Source organism: Phyllobates terribilis, unplaced genomic scaffold (genome assembly GCF_046119375.1).
Source record: "Phyllobates terribilis strain yellow unplaced genomic scaffold, ASM4611937v1 Scaffold_341__1_contigs__length_2033592, whole genome shotgun sequence".
NCBI classification, from domain to species: Eukaryota; Metazoa; Chordata; class Amphibia; order Anura; family Dendrobatidae; genus Phyllobates; species Phyllobates terribilis.
Genome location: NW_027363101.1, coordinates 755,458 through 782,319, shown reverse-complemented (window position 1 = coordinate 782,319; position 26,862 = coordinate 755,458). Strand labels below are relative to the sequence as shown.

Here is a 26,862-nt window from a genome sequence, read left to right as displayed (position 1 = left end):
TCTACCCTTAGCAGGAGGGTTGCTGATTAATTACCTCTCCTGCTGCTGCTGCTGGCTGTCCAGCAGCAGACTGAAGGTGGCTGCTGCTGTGCGCAGGTATATAAAGGCTCAGAGCCTATTATGACACGCGCAGCCAGCGTTCCATTGCCACATTCCGTCTACTGCAGGCGGGATACCTGGATGGCTGAATGTCACTGAGAAGCTCACAGAGACCGCCATAAGCAACAGTTTAAAAGAATGCCACAGACTAATCAACCAAACTTTTTGGGTTGGTTTCTCTTTTATAGTCTGCAGGCATTAAATGAAAGAAGTCAGTGTTCCAGCAGAGGGAGACAACGTTTCAGAAAAGGCATTGTAGCAAACCAAAAAAGAAATTTTAAGCGCAGCAGAGTAACCAGCTCACATACCTGTTAGCTCAGGTGAGTTTAAAAGGCTGCTGTTGATAACAAGGGCATTTGCTAAATAGATGGTGTGTGTGCAACAATATACTGAAAGGTCAATTATATTGTGCAGCTTATCTCACCACCTGTAGTTATTTAGGTGAAAGCTCCAAAATGCTTGCCTAATATGTCTGTTTATCCAAAAGGAAGTATAGAGGGAGAGCTAGATAGATAGCATTGCATTACATTACATTACATGGCAATGCAATGCACAGTTGCTGAAGTTGAACCAAAATGAGCTTGTCATCTGGCTTCTGCAACTTTTAACATGAAAAATCCAATGAGGAGAAGAAAAGCAAAGCCAAAGAGTCCATCCCAAAATCCGACAAACAAGCAAAATGAACAAAAAGCATTGAATTCAATTCTTTCTGATTTTAGAAACTGCATTAAAGAAGGGGTGCACCGGTCCTGGAGATACTGCAATACCAGGTCAATGCGTGGAGTGGACAGAGCAAGCTCTTTTTCTATCTCCCTGTTCTAAAAATCCATTTAATATATGGTCCCCAGATAGGGGACGTATCAGATATTAAACTGATAAGAACAGAATTTTTTTTTTCCTCAGATTAAGACCCACATTAATTTATGCATCATAGCGCATATTCACATAACGGGTTCTCAAATCATCATTCGGAAAAACAAAAACAAAATCCCAAAAAACACAACCCTGCAATTAACTGTTACTTACTGTAAGAAGTCCAATGTGAAAAGTTCCAGAGTGCTTCTGCTGCTGTCTCGCCATACTTCTTTTTATCCAATAAATAGGCATAAAACAGTCTAGCAAGAAAAATCTTTCTGCATTCCATGGGGGAAAAAACAATCTTTTTAAAAATCACCAAATTCCGAACGTCCCATAAAACCTCTTTATATATGACAAAAATAATCCAGCTTGCCCGCTTCCTTTGCGAGTACTTAAAATCTTGACCTATTAAAATCCTTTCAAAATCGAAACAATGAAAACCAACTAAAGCAACAAACATACGTGACAACAAGGTAAAAACTTTTTTAGCAAAAAAACAGTCCCAAAAAATATGCTGTATTGTTTCCACCTTATTGCAACCTTCCCTAGGACATAGTTCTTGAACTTTTATCCCCCGGTCATTCAAAAAAGCCCTTGTTGGCAAGCATCCATGCAACGCCATCCAGGTTACATCCTTCTGTCTGTTGCTGATTCCACGCATGAAAAAAAGCTTCCACACCTGTCCAGACTGTGCATTATTACAAAACGGCACATCACATAACATCTCCTTCTTCTTAATACCTGAGACAATCAGTTTTTTGTCCGGTCTAACCATGGAGCTTATCCCATTTTGATCATAGAAGGACCTAAGCACCACATAAAAAAACGGTATCACAAACGAAACTGGTTTTCTTAAATCCTTCTCACACCAGCTCCATTTCTGGAAAAGCCGTCCTGCTAAATATTTGCACATGTCCGCAGTCCTGTTATTGCACTGGGATAATTTATAAATGTTCAAAAAATAATGCATTCTTAAAAATAAGTCAATGTTAGGAAAATCACAACCCCCATTTTCCACAGAACACATAACCATTCCTCTTCTTAGTTTCTCCATTTTGGATCCCCAAAAAAACACAAACAGTTTCCTTGTCACTCTCTTTGTCCAAAGCACAGCAGGTGGGAAAATCAAAGCAGTGTACAGCAGAAGCGGGAGAATCACAGACTTGATTATCAGCACTTTCCCTCTCAGCGACAGGTTCCTTAGTTTCCAAAAGTTCAACTTCTGATCCATTTTGTCTTCTAGAATCTTCAGGCTGCTTTTCCCTTTCAGTTCCTTCTCAAAGATGACACCAAGAACCTCAATTTCCTCCCTACTCTCCACTCCTGCCACGTTAACCTCAACCTGCCTCCCAAAGTTACAAAGTTGGCACTTTCCCCAATTCACCGCCATACCAGCCACACAACAAAAAATCCTTACGTGCAAATTCACTCTATTGAGATCCGCCTGTGAACCACAAGTAAAAACAATATCATCCATATAACTTAAAGACTTGACTGGACCCCCGGATCCCCCAGGAATAAAAACACCAGCCACACACTTGTCAACTTGCACACTTTTTAAAAGGGCCTCCACCACACAGATAAAAAGAATTGGTGACAGGGGACAACCCTGCCTAACTCCCGATAAAATATTAAAACTGGAACTCACATGCCCATTAACTAAAATCTGGCTACTGACCCCACAATAAAAACTCTTAATGACCATCAATAATTTATCCGGAACACCAAGGTGACTTAAAGCAGAGAACAAAAATCTATGTGATATTTTATCAAAGGCTTTCTCCAGGTCCACCGACTGTAACAAAAGAGCATTCTTATTCAAATTAGCCTGATAAATTAAGTCTCTTAGAAGCAGCAAATTATCTGAAATTTTCCTACCAGGCACTGCACATGCCTGATACTTCCCCACCATATCACCTATCACATCTGCCAGTCTACCAGCCACAATTTTAGAAATAATTTTGTAATCACTGTTTAACAATGTTATGGGCCTCCAATTTTTAATATCCCTCATGTCCCCTTTCTTATGAATCAGCGTAACAATCCCCCTACGCATAGAAACCGATAAAATCCCATGAGTAAAACCATATTGCACCACCCGGGAAAACTCCACACCTATAATATCCCAAAATCTAACATAAAATTCAGCAGGAAGACCATCACAGCCTGGCGTCTTGCCTTTCGCCAAGCCATCCACTGCCCGTCTAATTTCATCTTTCCCAACCTCCTCACTTAAAAACCCAATTTTCTCCTCAGGAATATTATTAGTTAATACTTTGCAATAATCATTAATTTCCGCATCACTGGCTCTACTATCGTTAGAGAAGAGTGTTTCATAAAAGGAAAGAATACTGCCAATCATCTCATCCCCAGATACCTCCCCTGCAGGAGAAAAAACAGACTTAAAAACCCCTTTAGGTTTAAAACATTTTTTAAAAAAGTATCTCGAACATTGCTCATTTTCCTCCATGTGCTTTATTTTTGCCTTAAACATAATAGTCTTCCCTTTTTCAATAAGTATCTTCTTCAGTTCGTCCTTCAAATCTGCAATCTCGTTATCCACCTCCATCCCCGCTCTCTTAAACTTATGGAGTACTTCCAATTTTGAAATAACAGCAGCATCATGATCCCTTTTGGCTTTCGCTCTCCTAAAACACACCCCTTTAAAATAACATTCAAATTTCTCCTTAGCCCAGTCCCACCACTCTAGCAAATCTTTAAAAAGGTGCTGTTCAGACACACAAGACAAAAACACTTTATTAAAACCAACCTTAACACTCTCCTCTTCCAGCAGGCTTACGTTCAGCTTCCAGAGTCCCTTTCCAAAAGCCAGGGACTCAGCTATACACAGATCTACCACTATCATCTTGTGGTCAGAAAAAGTCGTCATCACGTGATTGCACTTGGCCACCTTAATCCCTTCAGACATAAAAACATAGTCAATTCGGGAAACACTACGTCCACTATCTGATATGTATGTGAACTTATCACTTGGCCCAACCATCAGACCAGCATCCGTGTAGCGTAAATCCTGCACAATCTGATTTAAAATATTAGACGTAACATCAGTCCTACCTTCCGTAGAGCTCTTACGATCTTTTGCGGATCTGACACAATTAAAATCTCCAGCCACTATAGTGAAGTCTCTGCCTGGTAAAAACAACTTTAGAGACTCCAAAAACCCAACTCTTGCTTGTTTATCAGCAGGGGCATAAACATTAAAAACCCGTACCCGCTGACCTAAAAAATCCACTAATAAAAACAAACATCTCCCAGGTATGATTACTTTAAACTCTAAAACCTTTAGACTGGAATTACACAGTAAAATGCCCACCCCTTCATTCCTGTTTTCTGAGCATGGGGACCAAAAAGATTGCCCCTTATTCCACTCACTCTCATGCGGGGCAGATTTAATTACACATTCCTGCAGACAGACAATATCTGCATTCACACTCTCAATGTACTCCAGTATCCCTGCTCTCCTACAAGCAGAACCAATCCCTCGTACATTCAGAGAAGCAACACACAACGCCATCATAACAACAGGAAAAAATCTCCACCATACCCGATCCATCATGAACCAGGAGAAAACCCACTCCTGCCACCCACTTTTCTACGTATATCAGGCGACTCAGAACTCGAGTCCCTGTTAGAATAACCTGGTCTTAGGGAGACTGGATCTTCCTGCCCCCCAGACCAACACCCCTCCACCTTACTTCTTTTAATCACGGAGGCATAACTCTCCTCCTTGCCATCATCTTCCTCCTCATTTTCACTCCAATCACTGTTAACCCTATCACGCTGCTGAGGGGTTATAGTTCCATCCGAATCAGAATCCTCCTCCTCCAAAACCTCCATTTCCTCACCCCCATCTCTTCCCAAAACAGGATTCACTGACTCCGCCATATTAGACAAATCCATCCCATCACCCGGGCCATGCACATCAGCTACTTTGTTTATTACTTCCAGCCCCTCCCTCAAACCAACTTTCTTCTGGCTCCGCCCCTTTTCCTCCATCTTGGGCACCGCATGGTCTCTTCCCCTACCACCATCTTGTTTTTGGCTTTCCCCCTCTGAATCTGAGCCTTCGCCCTCCTCCCCACTTTCCTGCCGAGTCTTCTTCTGCCTCTCTTCAGCGTCCACCTGTGACCTAGGAATCTGAGCCCACAATCTACATTTCCTTGCAAGGTGATCTGCATGTCCACACAAATCACACACCTTATTCATTGGGCAACCACTTGCAACATGCCCAGATTTCCCACAACCTCTACAAACATCACCTTGCACTGGACAATCTTTCTGAACATGTCCAAACTCATGACACTTCCTACAATATTCCATCTGTCCATTATAAAAACAAAATCCCCTTTCTCCTCCGATAGAAAACTGTGCAGGAATGCTCTTGGCACCCCCAATAGCTCTATCATCCGGTCTCAGTTTTACAACATATCTCCTCTTGCCATTTAGATAATTGTATTTGTTCTTCATTCTTCACAAAAATTTAACCTCACTACAATACCGAGCTAAAAAATTGGAAACAGTCTCATCCGGAACTTTAGGGTTATACATGTGCACAACCACATACTTATATGTCTGCTGGAACAGAGGTTCCAGTGCAATAAACTCTAGGCATTTCAATTCCTTTTCTTCCTTCATTCGTACCAACTCCATGTAGACTCTCTGGCAAATACTCAAAGAAACAAAAGTGATATCATAAATTCCTTGTTTCTGAAAATCCTGCAGTGCCAATACATCCGTTACCTTCAAGCCATTAATGTTCTTCAAGACATCAACGCAAACTTGGTCCAAACCGATTTCTCCTTCATGACCTGCAGACACCTTCAGACGGACCGAGTCCTCTAATCCACGTGTTTTCTCCACCATTTTTACAGCAGATAAACACAATCGCCGCTCAATCGCACACTAGGGCCCCACAAGGGGGAACCCCAGTCACAACTGCCCTCCAAACAACACCAGCAGCAGAAAACCACCACTGATCTTGCCAAAAGGCCGAGAAGCGATAACCAGAATTGGTTTCAAACTACGGAGCCACCCAAGGATCCTGAAAAGTCCATTTGTGGAGATGAGCTCCTGGACTCCCGTTAAGAAGACATGTTGTCAACCTCTAGATCCCTTACATGCCTGCACTTTTCGGCTTGCTGCTGCTGCAATCCACGCGTTTTAGATCTGCATAACTCCACCTCTTTAAACACAGCACCTTCACCCCCTGCTGTTCCCACCCGCCTCAACACCGTTGGAAGGGAGGAGAACCAATTAAGGCGGGGGGTGGGGTGGAACGAGCAGCTGTCTACCCTTAGCAGGAGGGCTCCTGATTACATACCTCTCCTGCTGCTGCTGCTGCTGGCTGTCCAGCAGCAGACTGAAGGTGGCTGCTGCTGTGCACAGGTATATAAAGGCTCAGAGCCTATTATGACACGCGCAGCCAGCGTTCCATTGCCACATTCCATCTACTGCAGGCAGGATACCTGGCTGGCTGAATGTCGCTGAGAAGCTCACAGAGACCGCCATAAGCAACAGTTTAACAGAATGCCACAGACTAATCAACCAAACTTTTTGGGTTGGGTTCTCTTTTATAGTCTGCAGGCATTAAATGAAAGAAGTCAGTGTTCCAGCAGAGGGAGACAACGTTTCAGAAAAGGCATTGTAGCAAACCAAAAAAGAAATTTTAAGCGCAGCAGAGTAACCAGCGCACATACTTGTTAGCTCAGGTGAGTTTAAAAGGCTGCTGTTGATAACAAGGGCATTTGCTAAATAGATGGTGTGTGTGCAACAATATACTGAAAGGTCAATTATATTGTGCAGCTTATCTCACCACCTGTAGTTATTTAGGTGAAAGCTCCAAAATGCTTGCCTAATATGTCTGTTTATCCAAAAGGAAGTAAAAAGGGAGAGCTAGAAAGATAGCATTGCATCACATTACATGGCAATGCAATGCACAGTTGCTGAAGTTGAACCAAAATGAGCTTGTAATCTGGCTTCTGCAACTTTGAACATGAAAAATCCAATGAGGAGAAGAAAAGCAAAGCCAAAGAGTCCATCCCAAAATCCGACAAACAAGCAAAATGAACAAAAAACATTGAATTCAATTCTTTCTGATTTTAGAAACTGCATTAAAGAAGGGGTGCACCGGTCCTGGAGATACTGCAATACCAGGTCAATGCGTGGAGTGGACAGAGCAAGCTCTTTTTCCATCTCCCTGTTCTAAAAATCCATTCAATATATGGTCCCCAGATAGGGGACGTATCAGATATTAAACTGATAAGAACAGATTTTTTTTTTTTTTTTTTTTTTTTTTTTTTTTTTTTTTTATTTCCACTCAGATTACAAGTCCCATATTTACCATTTCATGCATTGCAATGATTTCCAAATGGTATTAGGTTGTTATCCATCATTGTGGGTCATATATCCATTTTTCCAATCTTATTTTATATATATACGTTTATATTATCACAATACAGTTATTCCATATTCTTTACATCACATTACAATCTTTACCATTACGATTTAAGGCAACATTCCTCTCTTCAGGCCATATGCTGCCAAGGCATTCAAAAGCCTCCCATCCAGAAACCGACCATCCCAAGCTTCTTCTACCTCTTTAGCCAACGACTGAGGTATTCTGTAAGTTGAAAAAAAACGATGCATATCGCTATAAATGTTATTCCACACTTTGCGCCTTAGACTAGCCTGACTCCCCCCTTCACAACTCTCTAGCATTTTCAACACTTCTTGTCTCTCCTCCATCTCCCTCATATTTTTTTCTGAAACATCCTTTGCTTCACTAGAGTCCTTCCCAGATGACAAAACTCCTTCAATTTCTTCTCTGGCTTCACATGCGACATCCTCTCTTTCTTCTTCACTAGTTTCTTCACCCTCCTCCTCCTCTTCCATATTACTTACAGCACCTTCCTTTTCATCCTGACTGGAGGACTCACTTTCCTCCTGATCTTCTGACTCCCTATCCACCTCCACTTCTTCTTCCAAGCTAGTATTTTCAATCTCAACGCCTGTGATATCACTCTCAGTATCTTCTTCCATATGATCACCTTCTTTTCTTATATCTCTTATTTGTTCCTCCTTCTTTTGAGATATGTTCTCTTCCGTTTCATCATGGGGGGCAGCTTCAGACTCTTCTTCATTTCCATCTTCCTTGTCAACTGACTTCTCCTCCCTTTTATTGACAGGACAGCAATCATATAAATGACCACTGCCACCACATAGATTACATTTCTTACTTTTTTCACAATTCTCTGCCTTATGTCCCACTTCTTCACACTTGGCACACCACTGTAATGTACAGGAATCCTTTTCATGGCCATACTGTTTACAACGCCTACAAAACTTCGGCATACCTGTAAAGAACATATCTCCATTAACTGTCCCGATTTTGAATCTACTTGGTGGGAGTACCACAACACCATCCGAACTTTCCTTGAACTTGACCAGGAACCTCCACCTCGTGGTCCAAAAACCATATCGGTTAAACATTTTGCCAGCAGAACTCACTTTCTCACAGTACCGGGATAAAAAGGTCATGATCTCTTCTTCCAATATGAAAGGACTATACATCCTTATTACTATTAGCCTTTCCTTCCTAGGAAAATGCGACACAAAAAAAACACCTTCAAGTATCGAATCTTCCTTCACTAGATCCATTCTCTTCCAAAAGTCAGAAAAGATATCTTCTGAACAAAAAATAACATCATATATCCCTCTCTTCGGGAACTCCAACATAGACAAAACTTGTTCCATTTGAACTTCCAATAGTCCAAACAAAATCTTCTCTACCAAAAAAAACAAGCCAGACTTCTTCTTCTCTGGATCCAAAAAAATAAACCGCACTGCATTCTTCAGTCTTGTAAAAACTGGGACCTCTTCACAGGTCAGCATATTTGGGCTTCTCCCGTCCATATCTTCACACCAAACGTGGCAAAAATCCTCCTCGCCTACTTAAAAAAAGCAGGCAGGCTGATCGCCCCTCGTTGCCCAGGGACTAATCCGGCTCCCCAAAAGCAGCAAGGGGGTGAAGCCGCACTGCTACATGCAGCGATCCCCCGAGGCCAAGGAGCCGGGTACCCAAGGCACCTCTCAGCCAAGACCAAGGCAGCAACCGGTAGATCACTGCACTTGATCTTAGCCAAAAGGCCGAGAAGCGATAACCAGAATTGGTTTCAAACTACGGAGCCACCCAAGGATCCTGAAAAGTCCATTTGTGGAGATGAGCTCCTGGACTCCCGTTAAGAAGACATGTTGTCAACCTCTAGATCCCTTACATGCCTGCACTTTTCGGCTTGCTGCTGCTGCAATCCACGCGTTTTAGATCTGCATAACTCCACCTCTTTAAACACAGCACCTTCACCCCCTGCTGTTCCCACCCGCTTCAACACCGTTGGAAGGGAGGAGAACCAATTAAGGCGGGGGGTGGGGTGGAACGAGCAGCTGTCTACCCTTAGCAGGAGGGCTCCTGATTACATACCTCTCCTGCTGCTGCTGCTGCTGGCTGTCCAGCAGCAGACTGAAGGTGGCTGCTGCTGTGCACAGGTATATAAAGGCTCAGAGCCTATTATGACACGCGCAGCCAGCGTTCCATTGCCACATTCCATCTACTGCAGGCAGGATACCTGGCTGGCTGAATGTCGCTGAGAAGCTCACAGAGACCGCCATAAGCAACAGTTTAACAGAATGCCACAGACTAATCAACCAAACTTTTTGGGTTGGGTTCTCTTTTATAGTCTGCAGGCATTAAATGAAAGAAGTCAGTGTTCCAGCAGAGGGAGACAACGTTTCAGAAAAGGCATTGTAGCAAACCAAAAAAGAAATTTTAAGCGCAGCAGAGTAACCAGCGCACATACCTGTTAGCTCAGGTGAGTTTAAAAGGCTGCTGTTGATAACAAGGGCATTTGCTAAATAGATGGTGTGTGTGCAACAATATACTGAAAGGTCAATTATATTGTGCAGCTTATCTCACCACCTGTAGTTATTTAGGTGAAAGCTCCAAAATGCTTGCCTAATATGTCTGTTTATCCAAAAGGAAGTAAAAAGGGAGAGCTAGAAAGATAGCATTGCATCACATTACATGGCAATGCAATGCACAGTTGCTGAAGTTGAACCAAAATGAGCTTGTAATTTGGCTTCTGCAACTTTGAACATGAAAAATCCAATGAGGAGAAGAAAAGCAAAGCCAAAGAGTCCATCCCAAAATCCGACAAACAAGCAAAATGAACAAAAAACATTGAATTCAATTCTTTCTGATTTTAGAAACTGCATTAAAGAAGGGGTGCACCGGTCCTGGAGATACTGCAATACCAGGTCAATGCGTGGAGTGGACAGAGCAAGCTCTTTTTCCATCTCCCTGTTCTAAAAATCCATTTAATATATGGTCCCCAGATAGGGGACGTATCAGATATTAAACTGATAAGAACAGATACTACACTTGATCTTAGCCAAAAGGCCGAGAAGCGATAACCAGAATTGGTTTCAAACTACGGAGCCACCCAAGGATCCTGAAAAGTCCATTTGTGGAGATGAGCTCCTGGACTCCCGTTAAGAAGACATGTTGTCAACCTCTAGATCCCTTACATGCCTGCACTTTTCGGCTTGCTGCTGCTGCAATCCACGCGTTTTAGATCTGCATAACTCCACCTCTTTAAACACAGCACCTTCACCCCCTGCTGTTCCCACCCGCCTCAACACCGTTGGAAGGGAGGAGAACCAATTAAGGCGGGGGGTGGGGTGGAACGAGCAGCTGTCTACCCTTAGCAGGAGGGCTCCTGATTACATACCTCTCCTGCTGCTGCTGCTGCTGGCTGTCCAGCAGCAGACTGAAGGTGGCTGCTGCTGTGCACAGGTATATAAAGGCTCAGAGCCTATTATGACACGCGCAGCCAGCGTTCCATTGCCACATTCCATCTACTGCAGGCAGGATACCTGGCTGGCTGAATGTCGCTGAGAAGCTCACAGAGACCGCCATAAGCAACAGTTTAACAGAATGCCACAGACTAATCAACCAAACTTTTTGGGTTGGGTTCTCTTTTATAGTCTGCAGGCATTAAATGAAAGAAGTCAGTGTTCCAGCAGAGGGAGACAACGTTTCAGAAAAGGCATTGTAGCAAACCAAAAAAGAAATTTTAAGCGCAGCAGAGTAACCAGCGCACATACCTGTTAGCTCAGGTGAGTTTAAAAGGCTGCTGTTGATAACAAGGGCATTTGCTAAATAGACGGTGTGTGTGCAACAATATACTGAAAGGTCAATTATATTGTGCAGCTTATCTCACCACCTGTAGTTATTTAGGTGAAAGCTCCAAAATGCTTGCCTAATATGTCTGTTTATCCAAAAGGAAGTAAAAAGGGAGAGCTAGAAAGATAGCATTGCATCACATTACATGGCAATGCAATGCACAGTTGCTGAAGTTGAACCAAAATGAGCTTGTAATCTGGCTTCTGCAACTTTGAACATGAAAAATCCAATGAGGAGAAGAAAAGCAAAGCCAAAGAGTCCATCCCAAAATCCGATAAACAAGCAAAATGAACAAAAAACATTGAATTCAATTCTTTCTGATTTTAGAAACTGCATTAAAGAAGGGGTGCACCGGTCCTGGAGATACTGCAATACCAGGTCAATGCGTGGAGTGGACAGAGCAAGCTCTTTTTCCATCTCCCTGTTCTAAAAATCCATTTAATATATGGTCCCCAGATAGGGGACGTATCAGATATTAAACTGATAAGAACAGATACTACACTTGATCTTAGCCAAAAGGCCGAGAAGCGATAACCAGAATTGGTTTCAAACTACGGAGCCACCCAAGGATCCTGAAAAGTCCATTTGTGGAGATGAGCTCCTGGACTCCCGTTAAGAAGACATGTTGTCAACCTCTAGATCCCTTACATGCCTGCACTTTTCGGCTTGCTGCTGCTGCAATCCACGCGTTTTAGATCTGCATAACTCCACCTCTTTAAACACAGCACCTTCACCCCCTGCTGTTCCCACCCGTCTCAACACCGTTGGAAGGGAGGAGAACCAATTAAGGCGGGGGGTGGGGTGGAATGAGCAGCTGTCTACCCTTAGCAGGAGGGCTCCTGATTACATACCTCTCCTGCTGCTGCTGCTGCTGGCTGTCCAGCAGCAGACTGAAGGTGGCTGCTGCTGTGCACAGGTATATAAAGGCTCAGAGCCTATTATGACACGCGCAGCCAGCGTTCCATTGCCACATTCCATCTACTGCAGGCAGGATACCTGGCTGGCTGAATGTCGCTGAGAAGCTCACAGAGACCGCCATAAGCAACAGTTTAACAGAATGCCACAGACTAATCAACCAAACTTTTTGGGTTGGGTTCTCTTTTATAGTCTGCAGGCATTAAATGAAAGAAGTCAGTGTTCCAGCAGAGGGAGACAACGTTTCAGAAAAGGCATTGTAGCAAACCAAAAAAGAAATTTTAAGCGCAGCAGAGTAACCAGCTCACATACCTGTTAGCTCAGGTGAGTTTAAAAGGCTGCTGTTGATAACAAGGGCATTTGCTAAATAGATGGTGTGTGTGCAACAATATACTGAAAGGTCAATTATATTGTGCAGCTTATCTCACCACCTGTAGTTATTTAGGTGAAAGCTCCAAAATGCTTGCCTAATATGTCTGTTTATCCAAAAGGAAGTAAAAAGGGAGAGCTAGAAAGATAGCATTGCATCACATTACATGGCAATGCAATGCACAGTTGCTGAAGTTGAACCAAAATGAGCTTGTCATCTGGCTTCTGCAACTTTGAACATGAAAAATCCAATGAGGAGAAGAAAAGCAAAGCCAAAGAGTCCATCCCAAAATCCGACAAACAAGCAAAATGAACAAAAAACATTGAATTCAATTCTTTCTGATTTTAGAAACTGCATTAAAGAAGGGGTGCACCGGTCCTGGAGATACTGCAATACCAGGTCAATGCGTGGAGTGGACAGAGCAAGCTCTTTTTCCATCTCCCTGTTCTAAAAATCCATTTAATATATGGTCCCCAGATAGGGGACGTATCAGATATTAAACTGATAAGAACAGATACTACACTTGATCTTAGCCAAAAGGCCGAGAAGCGATAACCAGAATTGGTTTCAAACTACGGAGCCACCCAAGGATCCTGAAAAGTCCATTTGTGGAGATGAGCTCCTGGACTCCCGTTAAGAAGACATGTTGTCAACCTCTAGATCCCTTACATGCCTGCACTTTTCGGCTTGCTGCTGCTGCAATCCACGCGTTTTAGATCTGCATAACTCCACCTCTTTAAACACAGCACCTTCACCCCCTGCTGTTCCCACCCGCCTCAACACCGTTGGAAGGGAGGAGAACCAATTAAGGCGGTGGGTGGGGTGGAACGAGCAGCTGTCTACCCTTAGCAGGAGGGCTCCTGATTACATACCTCTCCTGCTGCTGCTGCTGCTGGCTGTCCAGCAGCAGACTGAAGGTGGCTGCTGCTGTGCACAGGTATATAAAGGCTCAGAGCCTATTATGACACGCGCAGCCAGCGTTCCATTGCCACATTCCATCTACTGCAGGCAGGATACCTGGCTGGATGAATGTCGCTGAGAAGCTCACAGAGACCGCCATAAGCAACAGTTTAACAGAATGCCACAGACTAATCAACCAAACTTTTTGGGTTGGGTTCTCTTTTATAGTCTGCAGGCATTAAATGAAAGAAGTCAGTGTTCCAGCAGAGGGAGACAACGTTTCAGAAAAGGCATTGTAGCAAACCAAAAAAGAAATTTTAAGCGCAGCAGAGTAACCAGCGCACATACCTGTTAGCTCAGGTGAGTTTAAAAGGCTGCTGTTGATAACAAGGGCATTTGCTAAATAGATGGTGTGTGTGCAACAATATACTGAAAGGTCAATTATATTGTGCAGCTTATCTCACCACCTGTAGTTATTTAGGTGAAAGCTCCAAAATGCTTGCCTAATATGTCTGTTTATCCAAAAGGAAGTAAAAAGGGAGAGCTAGAAAGATAGCATTGCATCACATTACATGGCAATGCAATGCACAGTTGCTGAAGTTGAACCAAAATGAGCTTGTAATCTGGCTTCTGCAACTTTGAACATGAAAAATCCAATAAGGAGAAGAAAAGCAAAGCCAAAGAGTCCATCCCAAAATCCGACAAACAAGCAAAATGAACAAAAAACATTGAATTCAATTCTTTCTGATTTTAGAAACTGCATTAAAGAAGGGGTGCACCGGTCCTGGAGATACTGCAATACCAGGTCAATGCGTGGAGTGGACAGAGCAAGCTCTTTTTCATCTCCCTGTTCTAAAAATCCATTTAATATATGGTCCCCAGATAGGGGACGTATCAGATATTAAACTGATAAGAACAGATACTACACTTGATCTTAGCCAAAAGGCCGAGAAGCGATAACCAGAATTGATTTCAAACTACGGAGCCACCCAAGGATCCTGAAAAGTCCATTTGTGGAGATGAGCTCCTGGACTCCCGTTAAGAAGACATGTTGTCAACCTCTAGATCCCTTACATGCCTGCACTTTTCGGCTTGCTGCTGCTGCAATCCACGCGTTTTAGATCTGCATAACTCCACCTCTTTAAACACAGCACCTTCACCCCCTGCTGTTCCCACCCGCCTCAACACCGTTGGAAGGGAGGAGAACCAATTAAGGCGGGGGGTGGGGTGGAACGAGCAGCTGTCTACCCTTAGCAGGAGGGCTCCTGATTACATACCTCTCCTGCTGCTGCTGCTGCTGGCTGTCCAGCAGCAGACTGAAGGTGGCTGCTGCTGTGCACAGGTATATAAAGGCTCAGAGCCTATTATGACACGCGCAGCCAGCGTTCCAGTGCCACATTCCATCTACTGCAGGCAGGATACCTGGCTGGCTGAATGTCGCTGAGAAGCTCACAGAGACCGCCATAAGCAACAGTTTAACAGAATGCCACAGACTAATCAACCAAACTTTTTGGGTTGGGTTCTCTTTTACAGTCTGCAGGCATTAAATGAAAGAAGTCAGTGTTCCAGCAGAGGGAGACAACGTTTCAGAAAAGGCATTGTAGCAAACCAAAAAAGAAATTTTAAGCGCAGCAGAGTAACCAGCGCACATACCTGTTAGCTCAGGTGAGTTTAAAAGGCTGCTGTTGATAACAAGGGCATTTGCTAAATAGATGGTGTGTGTGCAACAATATACTGAAAGGTCAATTATATTGTGCAGCTTATCTCACCACCTGTAGTTATTTAGGTGAAAGCTCCAAAATGCTTGCCTAATATGTCTGTTTATCCAAAAGGAAGTAAAAAGGGAGAGCTAGAAAGATAGCATTGCATCACATTACATGGCAATGCAATGCACAGTTGCTGAAGTTGAACCAAAATGAGCTTGTAATCTGGCTTCTGCAACTTTGAACATGAAAAATCCAATGAGGAGAAGAAAAGCAAAGCCAAAGAGTCCATCCCAAAATCCGACAAACAAGCAAAATGAACAAAAAACATTGAATTCAATTCTTTCTGATTTTAGAAACTGCATTAAAGAAGGGGTGCACCGGTCCTGGAGATACTGCAATACCAGGTCAATGCGTGGAGTGGACAGAGCAAGCTCTTTTTCATCTCCCTGTTCTAAAAATCCATTTAATATATGGTCCCCAGATAGGGGACGTATCAGATATTAAACTGATAAGAACAGATACTACACTTGATCTTAGCCAAAAGGCCGAGAAGCGATAACCAGAATTGATTTCAAACTACGGAGCCACCCAAGGATCCTGAAAAGTCCATTTGTGGAGATGAGCTCCTGGACTCCCGTTAAGAAGACATGTTGTCAACCTCTAGATCCCTTACATGCCTGCACTTTTCGGCTTGCTGCTGCTGCAATCCACGCGTTTTAGATCTGCATAACTCCACCTCTTTAAACACAGCACCTTCACCCCCTGCTGTTCCCACCCGCCTCAACACCGTTGGAAGGGAGGAGAACCAATTAAGGCGGGGGGTGGGGTGGAACGAGCAGCTGTCTACCCTTAGCAGGAGGGCTCCTGATTACATACCTCTCCTGCTGCTGCTGCTGCTGGCTGTCCAGCAGCAGACTGAAGGTGGCTGCTGCTGTGCACAGGTATATAAAGGCTCAGAGCCTATTATGACACGCGCAGCCAGCGTTCCATTGCCACATTCCATCTACTGCAGGCAGGATACCTGGCTGGCTGAATGTCGCTGAGAAGCTCACAGAGACCGCCATAAGCAACAGTTTAACAGAATGCCACAGACTAATCAACCAAACTTTTTGGGTTGGGTTCTCTTTTACAGTCTGCAGGCATTAAATGAAAGAAGTCAGTGTTCCAGCAGAGGGAGACAACGTTTCAGAAAAGGCATTGTAGCAAACCAAAAAAGAAATTTTAAGCGCAGCAGAGTAACCAGCGCACATACCTGTTAGCTCAGGTGAGTTTAAAAGGCTGCTGTTGATAACAAGGGCATTTGCTAAATAGATGGTGTGTGTGCAACAATATACTGAAAGGTCAATTATATTGTGCAGCTTATCTCACCACCTGTAGTTATTTAGGTGAAAGCTCCAAAATGCTTGCCTAATATGTCTGTTTATCCAAAAGGAAGTAAAAAGGGAGAGCTAGAAAGATAGCATTGCATCACATTACATGGCAATGCAATGCACAGTTGCTGAAGTTGAACCAAAATGAGCTTGTAATCTGGCTTCTGCAACTTTGAACATGAAAAATCCAATGAGGAGAAGAAAAGCAAAGCCAAAGAGTCCATCCCAAAATCCGACAAACAAGCAAAATGAACAAAAAACATTGAATTCAATTCTTTCTGATTTTAGAAACTGCATTAAAGAAGGGGTGCACCGGTCCTGGAGATACTGCAATACCAGGTCAATGCGTGGAGTGGACAGAGCAAGCTCTTTTTCCATCTCCCTGTTCTAAAAATCCATTTAATATATGGTCCCCAGATAGGGGACGTATCAGATATTAAACTGATAAGAACAGATTTTTTGATTGAATATATCTTTTATTAGCACAAAAAATAAGTTAACAGACAGTGTACAGTGCCGCAGCCCAGTACACACAGATTTCTACATCATATTTACATAGCATGAGGATACGACGCACTAACTAGACACATCACACCCCTATGCTACACAAAACACTCAATCTGAAAGAAAAAGCATGTCAATCAATACAGTACGACGAACCGTGATAAGGGATGGGGATTGGGAAAAAGGGGATGGGGAGGGGAAAATCACAGGCCCGAAGCTTTATTGAAAGACAAGACACATAAGGGGAGAGGGGGAGGAGGGGTTTAGTCCTCGTCCTCGTCCTCCGGACCGTCCATGATGGAATAGTCTCTGAGCAGGCTGTGGATCAGCCTGCGGCAGTCCTGGATGGACATCCTCTCCCTCCTCAAGATGAGCCGGTTCCTGGCGACCCAAACGGCATCCTTGAAGCAGTTCATAAGGCGCCAAGCCTCCTGGATGGCTCCGACGGTATGAACCCCAGGGAAGAGTCCGTAAAGCACAGAATGGTGCGATAGGCTCGCCCTGGGGACAGAGTTCCTCAGGTCGTCCTCAAGTGCAGTCAATAGGCGCTGTGCAAATCCGCAGTCCCAAAAAGTGTGCAAAGATGTTTCCTCCACGAAGGGGCACCTTGGGCAGTACCGGGTCTTGCACAGGTTCCGGGCATGCATGAATGACCGGACGGGCAGTCCGCCCTGAATCGCCATCCACGACAAGTCCTTGTGCCCGTTGGTCAGCCTGTCAGACGACACATTTGTCCACACAGTCTCCAGCGTGTCCTGGTGAAGTCCTGTGATGTTCTCCACGTCATCCTTGGCTCTGATTAGCTTGTGGATAGTTTTGGGCTTCCACAAGTCGGGCTTGAGTCCCTCCAGTTGATGCTCCCCCACAAATCGAACGACGTCTCCGTAGAACCATGGCGTCGTCCATTTGTAGGGGAAGGAGCTGTCCCACTTGTCCCAGCCGAGTCGCCTCCAAAGAGGAAGCAGGAAGAAGCGAGACATGGACCTGCCCGCGGAGCCATTCTTGACTTGCAAAGTCCGGCGGACACAATCACACACAAAAGAGGATCGCAGGAGGGTGGGGATATCTGGAACACCCTTCCCACCCTTGCGAGGCTCCTTGTACATGACGGCCCGCCTGACTCTGTCCATCTTGGATCCCCAGACAAAGTGAAACACTGTCCTGGTAATGGCCCTGCACACAGTGACGTGTGGGGGCCAGGCCTGCGCCGTGTACTGCAAGACGGGCAGGACCTCATTACGCAGGACGAGTGCCTTACCCTCACAAGTGAGGTGTCTGAGGCTCCAGAGTCCGATCCGTTGCTTCACCTTGGCCAAGCGTTCTTGCCAGGACTTGAGGGCCGCTCCTTCCTTCCCGAACCAGACTCCCAGCACCTTGAGGAAATCCGGTTGAATGTTGAAGGGGAAGGGGGCGGAGGAGGCCGGCTGCCAATCCCCGAAGAGCATGGCTTCCGACTTCCTGCAGTTGACTTTGGCCCCTGAAGCCCGGCCGAACCTCTCACACGTCTGGACGAGGGCGTCGACTGAACCACGATCAGCGCAGAAGACGGTGACGTCGTCCATGTAGAGCGAGCACTTGACCTCGTGTCGTCCCGGACCCGGTGCGGTGATCCCTCTGATCTCTCCATTCTGCCGGATAGCCTCTGCGAAGAGTTCTATAACACAAACAAAAAGAAGAGGTGATAGAGGGCAGCCTTGTCTGACCCCAGAGAGGACAGGGAAGGGGTCAGTCTTCCAGCCGTTCACCAACACCGAGCTGTGGATATCAAAATACATCAGACGGACATACGAACAAAACATGTTACCCAAACCTAACCGGTGCAGAGCTCGGCCCATGAACTCGTGGGAAACCCGGTCGAAGGCCTTCTCCTGATCCAAGGAGACCAGGGCCGCGTGTGCGCGGCGGACCTTGATGTACTCGACCGTGTCCCGCACGAGAGCGAGGCTGTCTGCGATGCGACGTCCAGGGATGCCGCAGGTCTGGTCCGGGTGGATGATCCGTCCGATGACCGTCTTAAGTCGTGTCGCCATCGTCTTGGCCAGGATCTTGTAGTCCACGTTGAGCAGAGTGATGGGACGCCAATTCCTCAGGTTGCACCTCTCTCCCTTCCGCTTGTACAGGATCGTGACCATTCCTTCCCTCAAAGATGGAGGCATTCTACCCTCCACCACCATCTCCTCGTACAGGTCCAACAGGTCCGGACAGATGAGGTCTCCCAGCGCTACATAGAGCTCCGCTGGAAGACCATCACTGCCCGGGGTCCTGCCGGTCCTAAAGGATTTAGCGGCAGAGAGCAATTCGCCCACCATCAGAGGTTTGTCCAAGGCTGCCGTGCCTGCAGGATCAAGATGGTTAGTGATACCTGACAGGAACTTATCAGCAGCGTCGGGGTCGGTAGTCTTGTGGGAGTAGAGTTCGCTGTAGAAGTCGCTGACGACCCTCATCACGTCCTCCTTCCCACGTCGCATGTTTCCGCTCTCGTCTCGCAGCTCGTTCAGGGGCGTGTGACCGGCATGAAGTTTCCTGAAAAAGAATGAGTTACATTTCTCACCCTTCTCCAGATTCTCCACTTTGGAACGGAAGATGATTCGCTTGGACTCCTCCTCAAAGTGCCTTTTCAGGCTCTTCTTGGTCTCCTCCAGCTCCTCCCTCACGTCCCAGCCGCAGTGAAGAAGGTCCTGCAGCGACCGCAGCTCGCGCTGCAGCCCTCTGAAGTCCCTCCTCTTCTCACACTCCTGTTGTCGACCCTTGGCCTGAAAGAAACAGCGAAACTCAAGTTTAACATATTCCCACCAATCAGAGACTGTTTGGAAGCTACCCTTGTAGGACTGCCACATTGCGTAGGCTGCTCTCAGCTCCTCCACGACTTCATCCTGAGCCAGCAGAGCACAATTCAGCTTCCAGGAGCCGGGGCCGGACGGAAAACCGTCGCCGAGGACACCTTGTAAGTGAATGGCTCTGTGGTCAGAGAAGAAGCAGGAGACCATCGAGTGCCTACTCTGCCTGACTGCCCGAGAGGTGAACACAAAGTCAATCCTGGAGCGGAGTGAGCCATCGGGTCGGCTCCACGAATAGTTCGTGGAGCCTCTCCCCATGGAGCCCACCACGTCCTGAAGAGAGGCCTCGGTTACCATCTCGATGAGCAGCTTGGACGTGATGTCCAACTTGGCAGATGTGCCAGAACTACGACCGTCCTCCTCGATGGGGCAGTTGAAATCCCCGGCCATCACTAAGGTCCTGGTGGTGGCAAGCTGAAGCCGCAGGGTCTGGAAAAGCTCCAAACGCTCATTCTTCAGTGGGGACGCATACACGTTGATGAACCTGACAGGTTCTCCCGCCCAGTTGCCATCTACAACAAGAGCCCTGCCGCAGATGAGCTCCTGGACGGACTCAAGCGTGAATGCGCCCCCCCTGATCAGAATTGCGACCCCCGCAGACTTGCAGTCACCCCCACCGGACCAGTAGGATGGACCGTGGGACCACTCCCTGGCCAGATGTTTGAAGGACCTAGAGGAGGGAAGGGAACATTCCTGCAACATATAAACATCACACAACTGGGAAGTAAGGAAGGCATAAATAGTCTGACGTCTGAACTTGTCCTTGATGCTCCTGACATTAATGGAAAATAAGTTAATATTAGCCATCATGTAGGGAAAAAAGAAAAAGTTAGCGCAGGCAATACACCTTAGTTACCACTCCGGTCGGGTGGTCCCTCGTCGGTGTTGACTGCTGGTAACGGGATCACCAGCAGGCCCTCTTCCTCCATCTGGTCAAGCAGCGCGGCCTCAATCTCGGCGACCACCAGTTCCTCCTCTTCTGGCTCGGCCACCAGGGTCTCAACCATGTGCTCCATCTCTTCTGGCTCAGGGAGGGTATCCTCCTTTTCGCCTACGAAATCCAGAATCTTCTTTTTGGAGGATTCAGTAGCAGGGCTGTCCTCCACCTTCCTCTTTCCCCGGGTTGGAACTGGGGAGACAAGAAGGGGAAAATCCTCCTCGGAATAGATAGCGGCGGGTGGAGGAAAGGTTAATTCCACCGCTACCATGGTCTGGGGAGGGAGAGTGGCTGCCGGGGCAGGGGAAAGGACACCTGCTGAGGAGTAGGGGAAGGAGGAAGAGGAAGTGGAATCCTCAGCAGGGGTGGCCGGGGTGGGGGGGGATTGGACGGGGGTGGCAGGGGGAGGGATCGAGAGAGGGGTGACAGAACTCTTACCCTCCTTTGACTTTTTCTTCTGCTTCGGAGCTGCTGGGACCGTCGCTGGGGCTTTGGCCACCGACTCCTTGACCGCTTTGGCCTTGGTCGTCTCGGCCTTGGCCGCTGGGGCCTTGGTCGTCGCGTCCTTGACCTTCACAGGCCTGGTCGTCGGGGCCTTGTCCTCCGTAGCTGGGGTCGTCGCAACCACCGATGCCCAGGATCTCTCACGCCTGGGGCAATCCTTGTACAGATGAGCCGCCAGCCCACACAGGTTGCAGGACGTCTTCTTCGGGCAGTCCTTCGAGCTGTGTCCCGTCACTCGACAAATCCTGCAGGCATCCTCCTTGCAGTCCTTCATCTCGTGGCCGTTCTTGCCGCATCTCCTGCAGTTCCGCGGCATGTCCGGGTAATAGATGAGGCCGTAGGAGTTGCCCAGGGAGAATGTCGGGGGCAGGTGCCGAAGTCCGTCTGAGTACGCCAGGTCCCTGTGAAGTCTAACGGTCACCGACCACTTACCTGTCCAGAAGCCGAGTCCATTCAGGATGTGAGAGGGTTCCTTCACAACCAAACAGAAGCGTCTCAGGAAGGTACAGATGTCTTGGCCTGGGGTGTGCGGGTTGCGCATGGAGACCGTGATCCTCCTTTCATCCCTCTGGATAGGGCAGCTACCTGTAAAGGCAGAGAAAGAATTATCCGGTCCTTTTGCGCTTACCATTTCCCAGAACCTCCTGCATTTGTTCACAGTGGCGAAGGTGACGAAGAAGATCCCCGTCAAGAAGGTCTGGATGCTGAGGGTGTCCGACCTGGAGAAGCCTCGATCCAGCAGCATCTTCTGGCAGAACACGTCCGAGGACATGTCCGGCACCCTCCCATCCACTTCCTTCAGCTTCAGGGCCACCGTCTGCCGCATCCATGGCTCCAGGGCTGGAGCTTCGTGGCGGGGCTTCTGGGGTCCCTTCTGCTGGCCAGTCGTGGAGGCAGAGTCCTTGGGGTCAGAATCGGCTCCTGGCTGGGCCCTCCTGGCTGTCCCCAGCTCCAGGCTCTTCTTTTCGGCCTTCCTCGCAGCGCTTGCCATGGCTTTCCTCCTGCAGTTACTTCTTGGAGCTGGATCTGGAACTCTTCCCGGAATGGGTGGAGCTATGCAGATTCTTCTCCCGTCGTGTTCTGGACAAATTCCCCGAAAGGTCTTTGTCTCGATGATTTTCTTCCTCGAAGATTCCACAGGACAGCCCGATTCTTCTCCGAGTCTTCGTCTTCTTCTGGATTCTTTAGAGCTTCTTCCTCCCACCGATATCCGCCTTCGTTCTCTGATGTCAGCTGGGCTCCGAAGCTCTTCTCCTTCCGAGTTCGATCGCTCTCGTCAAGTGTAGATCGTAGCTCTTGTGTTCTTAAAAGAACAGATACTACACTTGATCTTAGCCAAAAGGCCGAGAAGCGATAACCAGAATTGGTTTCAAACTACGGAGCCACCCAAGGATCCTGAAAAGTCCATTTGTGGAGATGAGCTCCTGGACTCCCGTTAAGAAGACATGTTGTCAACCTCTAGATCCCTTACATGCCTGCACTTTTCGGCTTGCTGCTGCTGCAATCCACGCGTTTTAGATCTGCATAACTCCACCTCTTTAAACACAGCACCTTCACCCCCTGCTGTTCCCACCCGCCTCAAAACCGTTGGAAGGGAGGAGAACCAATTAAGGCGGGGGGTGGGGTGGAACGAGCAGCTGTCTACCCTTAGCAGGAGGGCTCCTGATTACATACCTCTCCTGCTGCTGCTGCTGCTGGCTGTCCAGCAGCAGACTGAAGGTGGCTGCTGCTGTGCACAGGTATATAAAGGCTCAGAGCCTATTATGACACGCGCAGCCAGCGTTCCATTGCCACATTCCATCTACTGCAGGCAGGATACCTGGCTGGCTGAATGTCGCTGAGAAGCTCACAGAGACCGCCATAAGCAACAGTTTAAAAGAATGCCACAGACTAATCAACCAAACTTTTTGGGTTGGGTTCTCTTTTATAGTCTGCAGGCATTAAATGAAAGAAGTCAGTGTTCCAGCAGAGGGAGACAACGTTTCAGAAAAGGCATTGTAGCAAACCAAAAAAGAAATTTTAAGCGCAGCAGAGTAACCAGCGCACATACCTGTTAGCTCAGGTGAGTTTAAAAGGCTGCTGTTGATAACAAGGGCATTTGCTAAATAGATGGTGTGTGTGCAACAATATACTGAAAGGTCAATTATATTGTGCAGCTTATCTCACCACCTGTAGTTATTTAGGTGAAAGCTCCAAAATGCTTGCCTAATATGTCTGTTTATCCAAAAGGAAGTAAAAAGGGAGAGCTAGAAAGATAGCATTGCATCACATTACATGGCAATGCAATGCACAGTTGCTGAAGTTGAACCAAAATGAGCTTGTAATCTGGCTTCTGCAACTTTGAACATGAAAAATCCAATGAGGAGAAGAAAAGCAAAGCCAAAGAGTCCATCCCAAAATCCGACAAACAAGCAAAATGAACAAAAAACATTGAATTCAATTCTTTCTGATTTTAGAAACTGCATTAAAGAAGGGGTGCACCGGTCCTGGAGATACTGCAATACCAGGTCAATGCGTGGAGTGGACAGAGCAAGCTCTTTTTCCATCTCCCTGTTCTAAAAATCCATTTAATATATGGTCCCCAGATAGGGGACGTATCAGATATTAAACTGATAAGAACAGATACTACACTTGATCTTAGCCAAAAGGCCGAGAAGCGATAACCAGAATTGGTTTCAAACTACGGAGCCACCCAAGGATCCTGAAAAGTCCATTTGTGGAGATGAGCTCCTGGACTCCCGTTAAGAAGACATGTTGTCAACCTCTAGATCCCTTACATGCCTGCACTTTTCGGCTTGCTGCTGCTGCAATCCACGCGTTTTAGATCTGCATAACTCCACCTCTTTAAACACAGCACCTTCACCCCCTGCTGTTCCCACCCGCCTCAACACCGTTGGAAGGGAGGAGAACCAATTAAGGCGGGGGGTGGGGTGGAACGAGCAGCTGTCTACCCTTAGCAGGAGGGCTCCTGATTACATACCTCTCCTGCTGCTGCTGCTGGCTGTCCAGCAGCAGACTGAAGGTGGCTGCTGCTGTGCACAGGTATATAAAGGCTCAGAGCCTATTATGACACGCGCAGCCAGCGTTCCATTGCCACATTCCATCTACTGCAGGCAGGATACCTGGCTGGCTGAATGTCGCTGAGAAGCTCACAGAGATCGCCATAAGCAACAGTTTAACAGAATGCCACAGACTAATCAACCAAACTTTTTGGGTTGGGTTCTCTTTTATAGTCTGCAGGCATTAAATGAAAGAAGTCAGTGTTCCAGCAGAGGGAGACAACGTTTCAGAAAAGGCATTGTAGCAAACCAAAAAAGAAATTTTAAGCGCAGCAGAGTAACCAGCGCACATACCTGTTAGCTCAGGTGAGTTTAAAAGGCTGCTGTTGATAACAAGGGCATTTGCTAAATAGATGGTGTGTGTGCAACAATATACTGAAAGGTCAATTATATTGTGCAGCTTATCTCACCACCTGTAGTTATTTAGGTGAAAGCTCCAAAATGCTTGCCTAATATGTCTGTTTATCCAAAAGGAAGTAAAAAGGGAGAGCTAGAAAGATAGCATTGCATCACATTACATGGCAATGCAATGCACAGTTGCTGAAGTTGAACCAAAATGAGCTTGTAATCTGGCTTCTGCAACTTTGAACATGAAAAATCCAATGAGGAGAAGAAAAGCAAAGCCAAAGAGTCCATCCCAAAATCCGACAAACAAGCAAAATGAACAAAAAACATTGAATTCAATTCTTTCTGATTTTAGAAACTGCATTAAAGAAGGGGTGCACCGGTCCTGGAGATACTGCAATACCAGGTCAATGCGTGGAGTGGACAGAGCAAGCTCTTTTTCCATCTCCCTGTTCTAAAAATCCATTTAATATATGGTCCCCAGATAGGGGACGTATCAGATATTAAACTGATAAGAACAGATACTACACTTGATCTTAGCCAAAAGGCCGAGAAGCGATAACCAGAATTGGTTTCAAACTACGGAGCCACCCAAGGATCCTGAAAAGTCCATTTGTGGAGATGAGCTCCTGGACTCCCGTTAAGAAGACATGTTGTCAACCTCTAGATCCCTTACATGCCTGCACTTTTCGGCTTGCTGCTGCTGCAATCCACGCGTTTTAGATCTGCATAACTCCACCTCTTTAAACACAGCACCTTCACCCCCTGCTGTTCCCACCCGCCTCAACACCGTTGGAAGGGAGGAGAACCAATTAAGGCGGGGGGTGGGGTGGAACGAGCAGCTGTCTACCCTTAGCAGGAGGGCTCCTGATTACATACCTCTCCTGCTGCTGCTGCTGCTGGCTGTCCAGCAGCAGACTGAAGGTGGCTGCTGCTGTGCACAGGTATATAAAGGCTCAGAGCCTATTATGACACGCGCAGCCAGCGTTCCATTGCCACATTCCATCTACTGCAGGCAGGATACCTGGCTGGCTGAATGTCGCTGAGAAGCTCACAGAGACCGCCATAAGCAACAGTTTAACAGAATGCCACAGACTAATCAACCAAACTTTTTGGGTTGGGTTCTCTTTTATAGTCTGCAGGCATTAAATGAAAGAAGTCAGTGTTCCAGCAGAGGGAGACAACGTTTCAGAAAAGGCATTGTAGCAAACCAAAAAAGAAATTTTAAGCGCAGCAGAGTAACCAGCGCACATACCTGTTAGCTCAGGTGAGTTTAAAAGGCTGCTGTTGATAACAAGGGCATTTGCTAAATAGATGGTGTGTGTGCAACAATATACTGAAAGGTCAATTATATTGTGCAGCTTATCTCACCACCTGTAGTTATTTAGGTGAAAGCTCCAAAATGCTTGCCTAATATGTCTGTTTATCCAAAAGGAAGTAAAAAGGGAGAGCTAGAAAGATAGCATTGCATCACATTACATGGCAATGCAATGCACAGTTGCTGAAGTTGAACCAAAATGAGCTTGTAATCTGGCTTCTGCAACTTTGAACATGAAAAATCCAATGAGGAGAAGAAAAGCAAAGCCAAAGAGTCCATCCCAAAATCCGACAAACAAGCAAAATGAACAAAAAACATTGAATTCAATTCTTTCTGATTTTAGAAACTGCATTAAAGAAGGGGTGCACCGGTCCTGGAGATACTGCAATACCAGGTCAATGCGTGGAGTGGACAGAGCAAGCTCTTTTTCCATCTCCCTGTTCTAAAAATCCATTTAATATATGGTCCCCAGATAGGGGACGTATCAGATATTAAACTGATAAGAACAGATTTTTTTTTTAATTTGGCTATCCCCTGCAGAGGGATAAAACCGTTTATTAAAACTTTAACAAATTACAAGCATAATTACACAAATACCAAACGTTAAAAGACAAATGAAATTTACAAAACAAAAAAATACAAAGATTTTAAATAATTAGGTTCCATTGGTCAACAAGCCATTTTTTGGAAATATGTACATTCTTCTTTTTGTCAATTAAATAATAAGTATACATTTCACATAAACATAAACTTAAAACATCATTCACTGATAAAACATCTTGTTTAAAAATAGCAATGTTGCGCGCTTTCCAGAGAGATGACTTGGCGCAGTTCACTGTCTTCCAAGCCATTGTGTACTGGTCCATTGTGGGGCATTCCATA

General features: G+C 46.1%; 10 non-coding genes and 2 pseudogenes across 10 annotated transcripts; all 12 read right to left on the bottom strand.

Annotated features, from left to right (window-relative positions):
- Positions 1-832: 832 nt before the first annotated feature.
- On the bottom strand, positions 833-1,024 carry LOC141222071 (U2 spliceosomal RNA). The gene has a single exon (XR_012289969.1). It is a non-coding gene; the product is annotated as a U2 spliceosomal RNA (small nuclear RNA).
- A 6,070-nt stretch (positions 1,025-7,094) lies between these two features.
- LOC141222074 (U2 spliceosomal RNA) lies at positions 7,095-7,265 on the bottom strand (annotated as a pseudogene).
- A 2,985-nt stretch (positions 7,266-10,250) lies between these two features.
- Positions 10,251-10,441, bottom strand: LOC141222061 (U2 spliceosomal RNA). The gene has a single exon (XR_012289965.1). It is a non-coding gene; the product is annotated as a U2 spliceosomal RNA (small nuclear RNA).
- A 1,115-nt stretch (positions 10,442-11,556) lies between these two features.
- LOC141222050 (U2 spliceosomal RNA) lies at positions 11,557-11,747 on the bottom strand. The gene has a single exon (XR_012289956.1). It is a non-coding gene; the product is annotated as a U2 spliceosomal RNA (small nuclear RNA).
- Positions 11,748-12,862: 1,115 nt separating this feature from the next.
- Positions 12,863-13,053, bottom strand: LOC141222038 (U2 spliceosomal RNA). Its single transcript, XR_012289948.1, has one exon. It is a non-coding gene; the product is annotated as a U2 spliceosomal RNA (small nuclear RNA).
- A 1,115-nt stretch (positions 13,054-14,168) lies between these two features.
- On the bottom strand, positions 14,169-14,358 carry LOC141222006 (U2 spliceosomal RNA). The gene has a single exon (XR_012289917.1). It is a non-coding gene; the product is annotated as a U2 spliceosomal RNA (small nuclear RNA).
- Positions 14,359-15,473: 1,115 nt separating this feature from the next.
- LOC141222005 (U2 spliceosomal RNA) lies at positions 15,474-15,663 on the bottom strand. The gene has a single exon (XR_012289916.1). It is a non-coding gene; the product is annotated as a U2 spliceosomal RNA (small nuclear RNA).
- Positions 15,664-16,778: 1,115 nt separating this feature from the next.
- Positions 16,779-16,971, bottom strand: LOC141222047 (U2 spliceosomal RNA). Its single transcript, XR_012289953.1, has one exon. It is a non-coding gene; the product is annotated as a U2 spliceosomal RNA (small nuclear RNA).
- Positions 16,972-22,535: 5,564 nt separating this feature from the next.
- LOC141222081 (U2 spliceosomal RNA) lies at positions 22,536-22,613 on the bottom strand (annotated as a pseudogene).
- A 1,115-nt stretch (positions 22,614-23,728) lies between these two features.
- Positions 23,729-23,919, bottom strand: LOC141222027 (U2 spliceosomal RNA). The gene has a single exon (XR_012289937.1). It is a non-coding gene; the product is annotated as a U2 spliceosomal RNA (small nuclear RNA).
- A 1,112-nt stretch (positions 23,920-25,031) lies between these two features.
- LOC141222016 (U2 spliceosomal RNA) lies at positions 25,032-25,222 on the bottom strand. Its single transcript, XR_012289926.1, has one exon. It is a non-coding gene; the product is annotated as a U2 spliceosomal RNA (small nuclear RNA).
- A 1,115-nt stretch (positions 25,223-26,337) lies between these two features.
- Positions 26,338-26,526, bottom strand: LOC141222053 (U2 spliceosomal RNA). The gene has a single exon (XR_012289959.1). It is a non-coding gene; the product is annotated as a U2 spliceosomal RNA (small nuclear RNA).
- Positions 26,527-26,862: the final 336 nt, after the last annotated feature.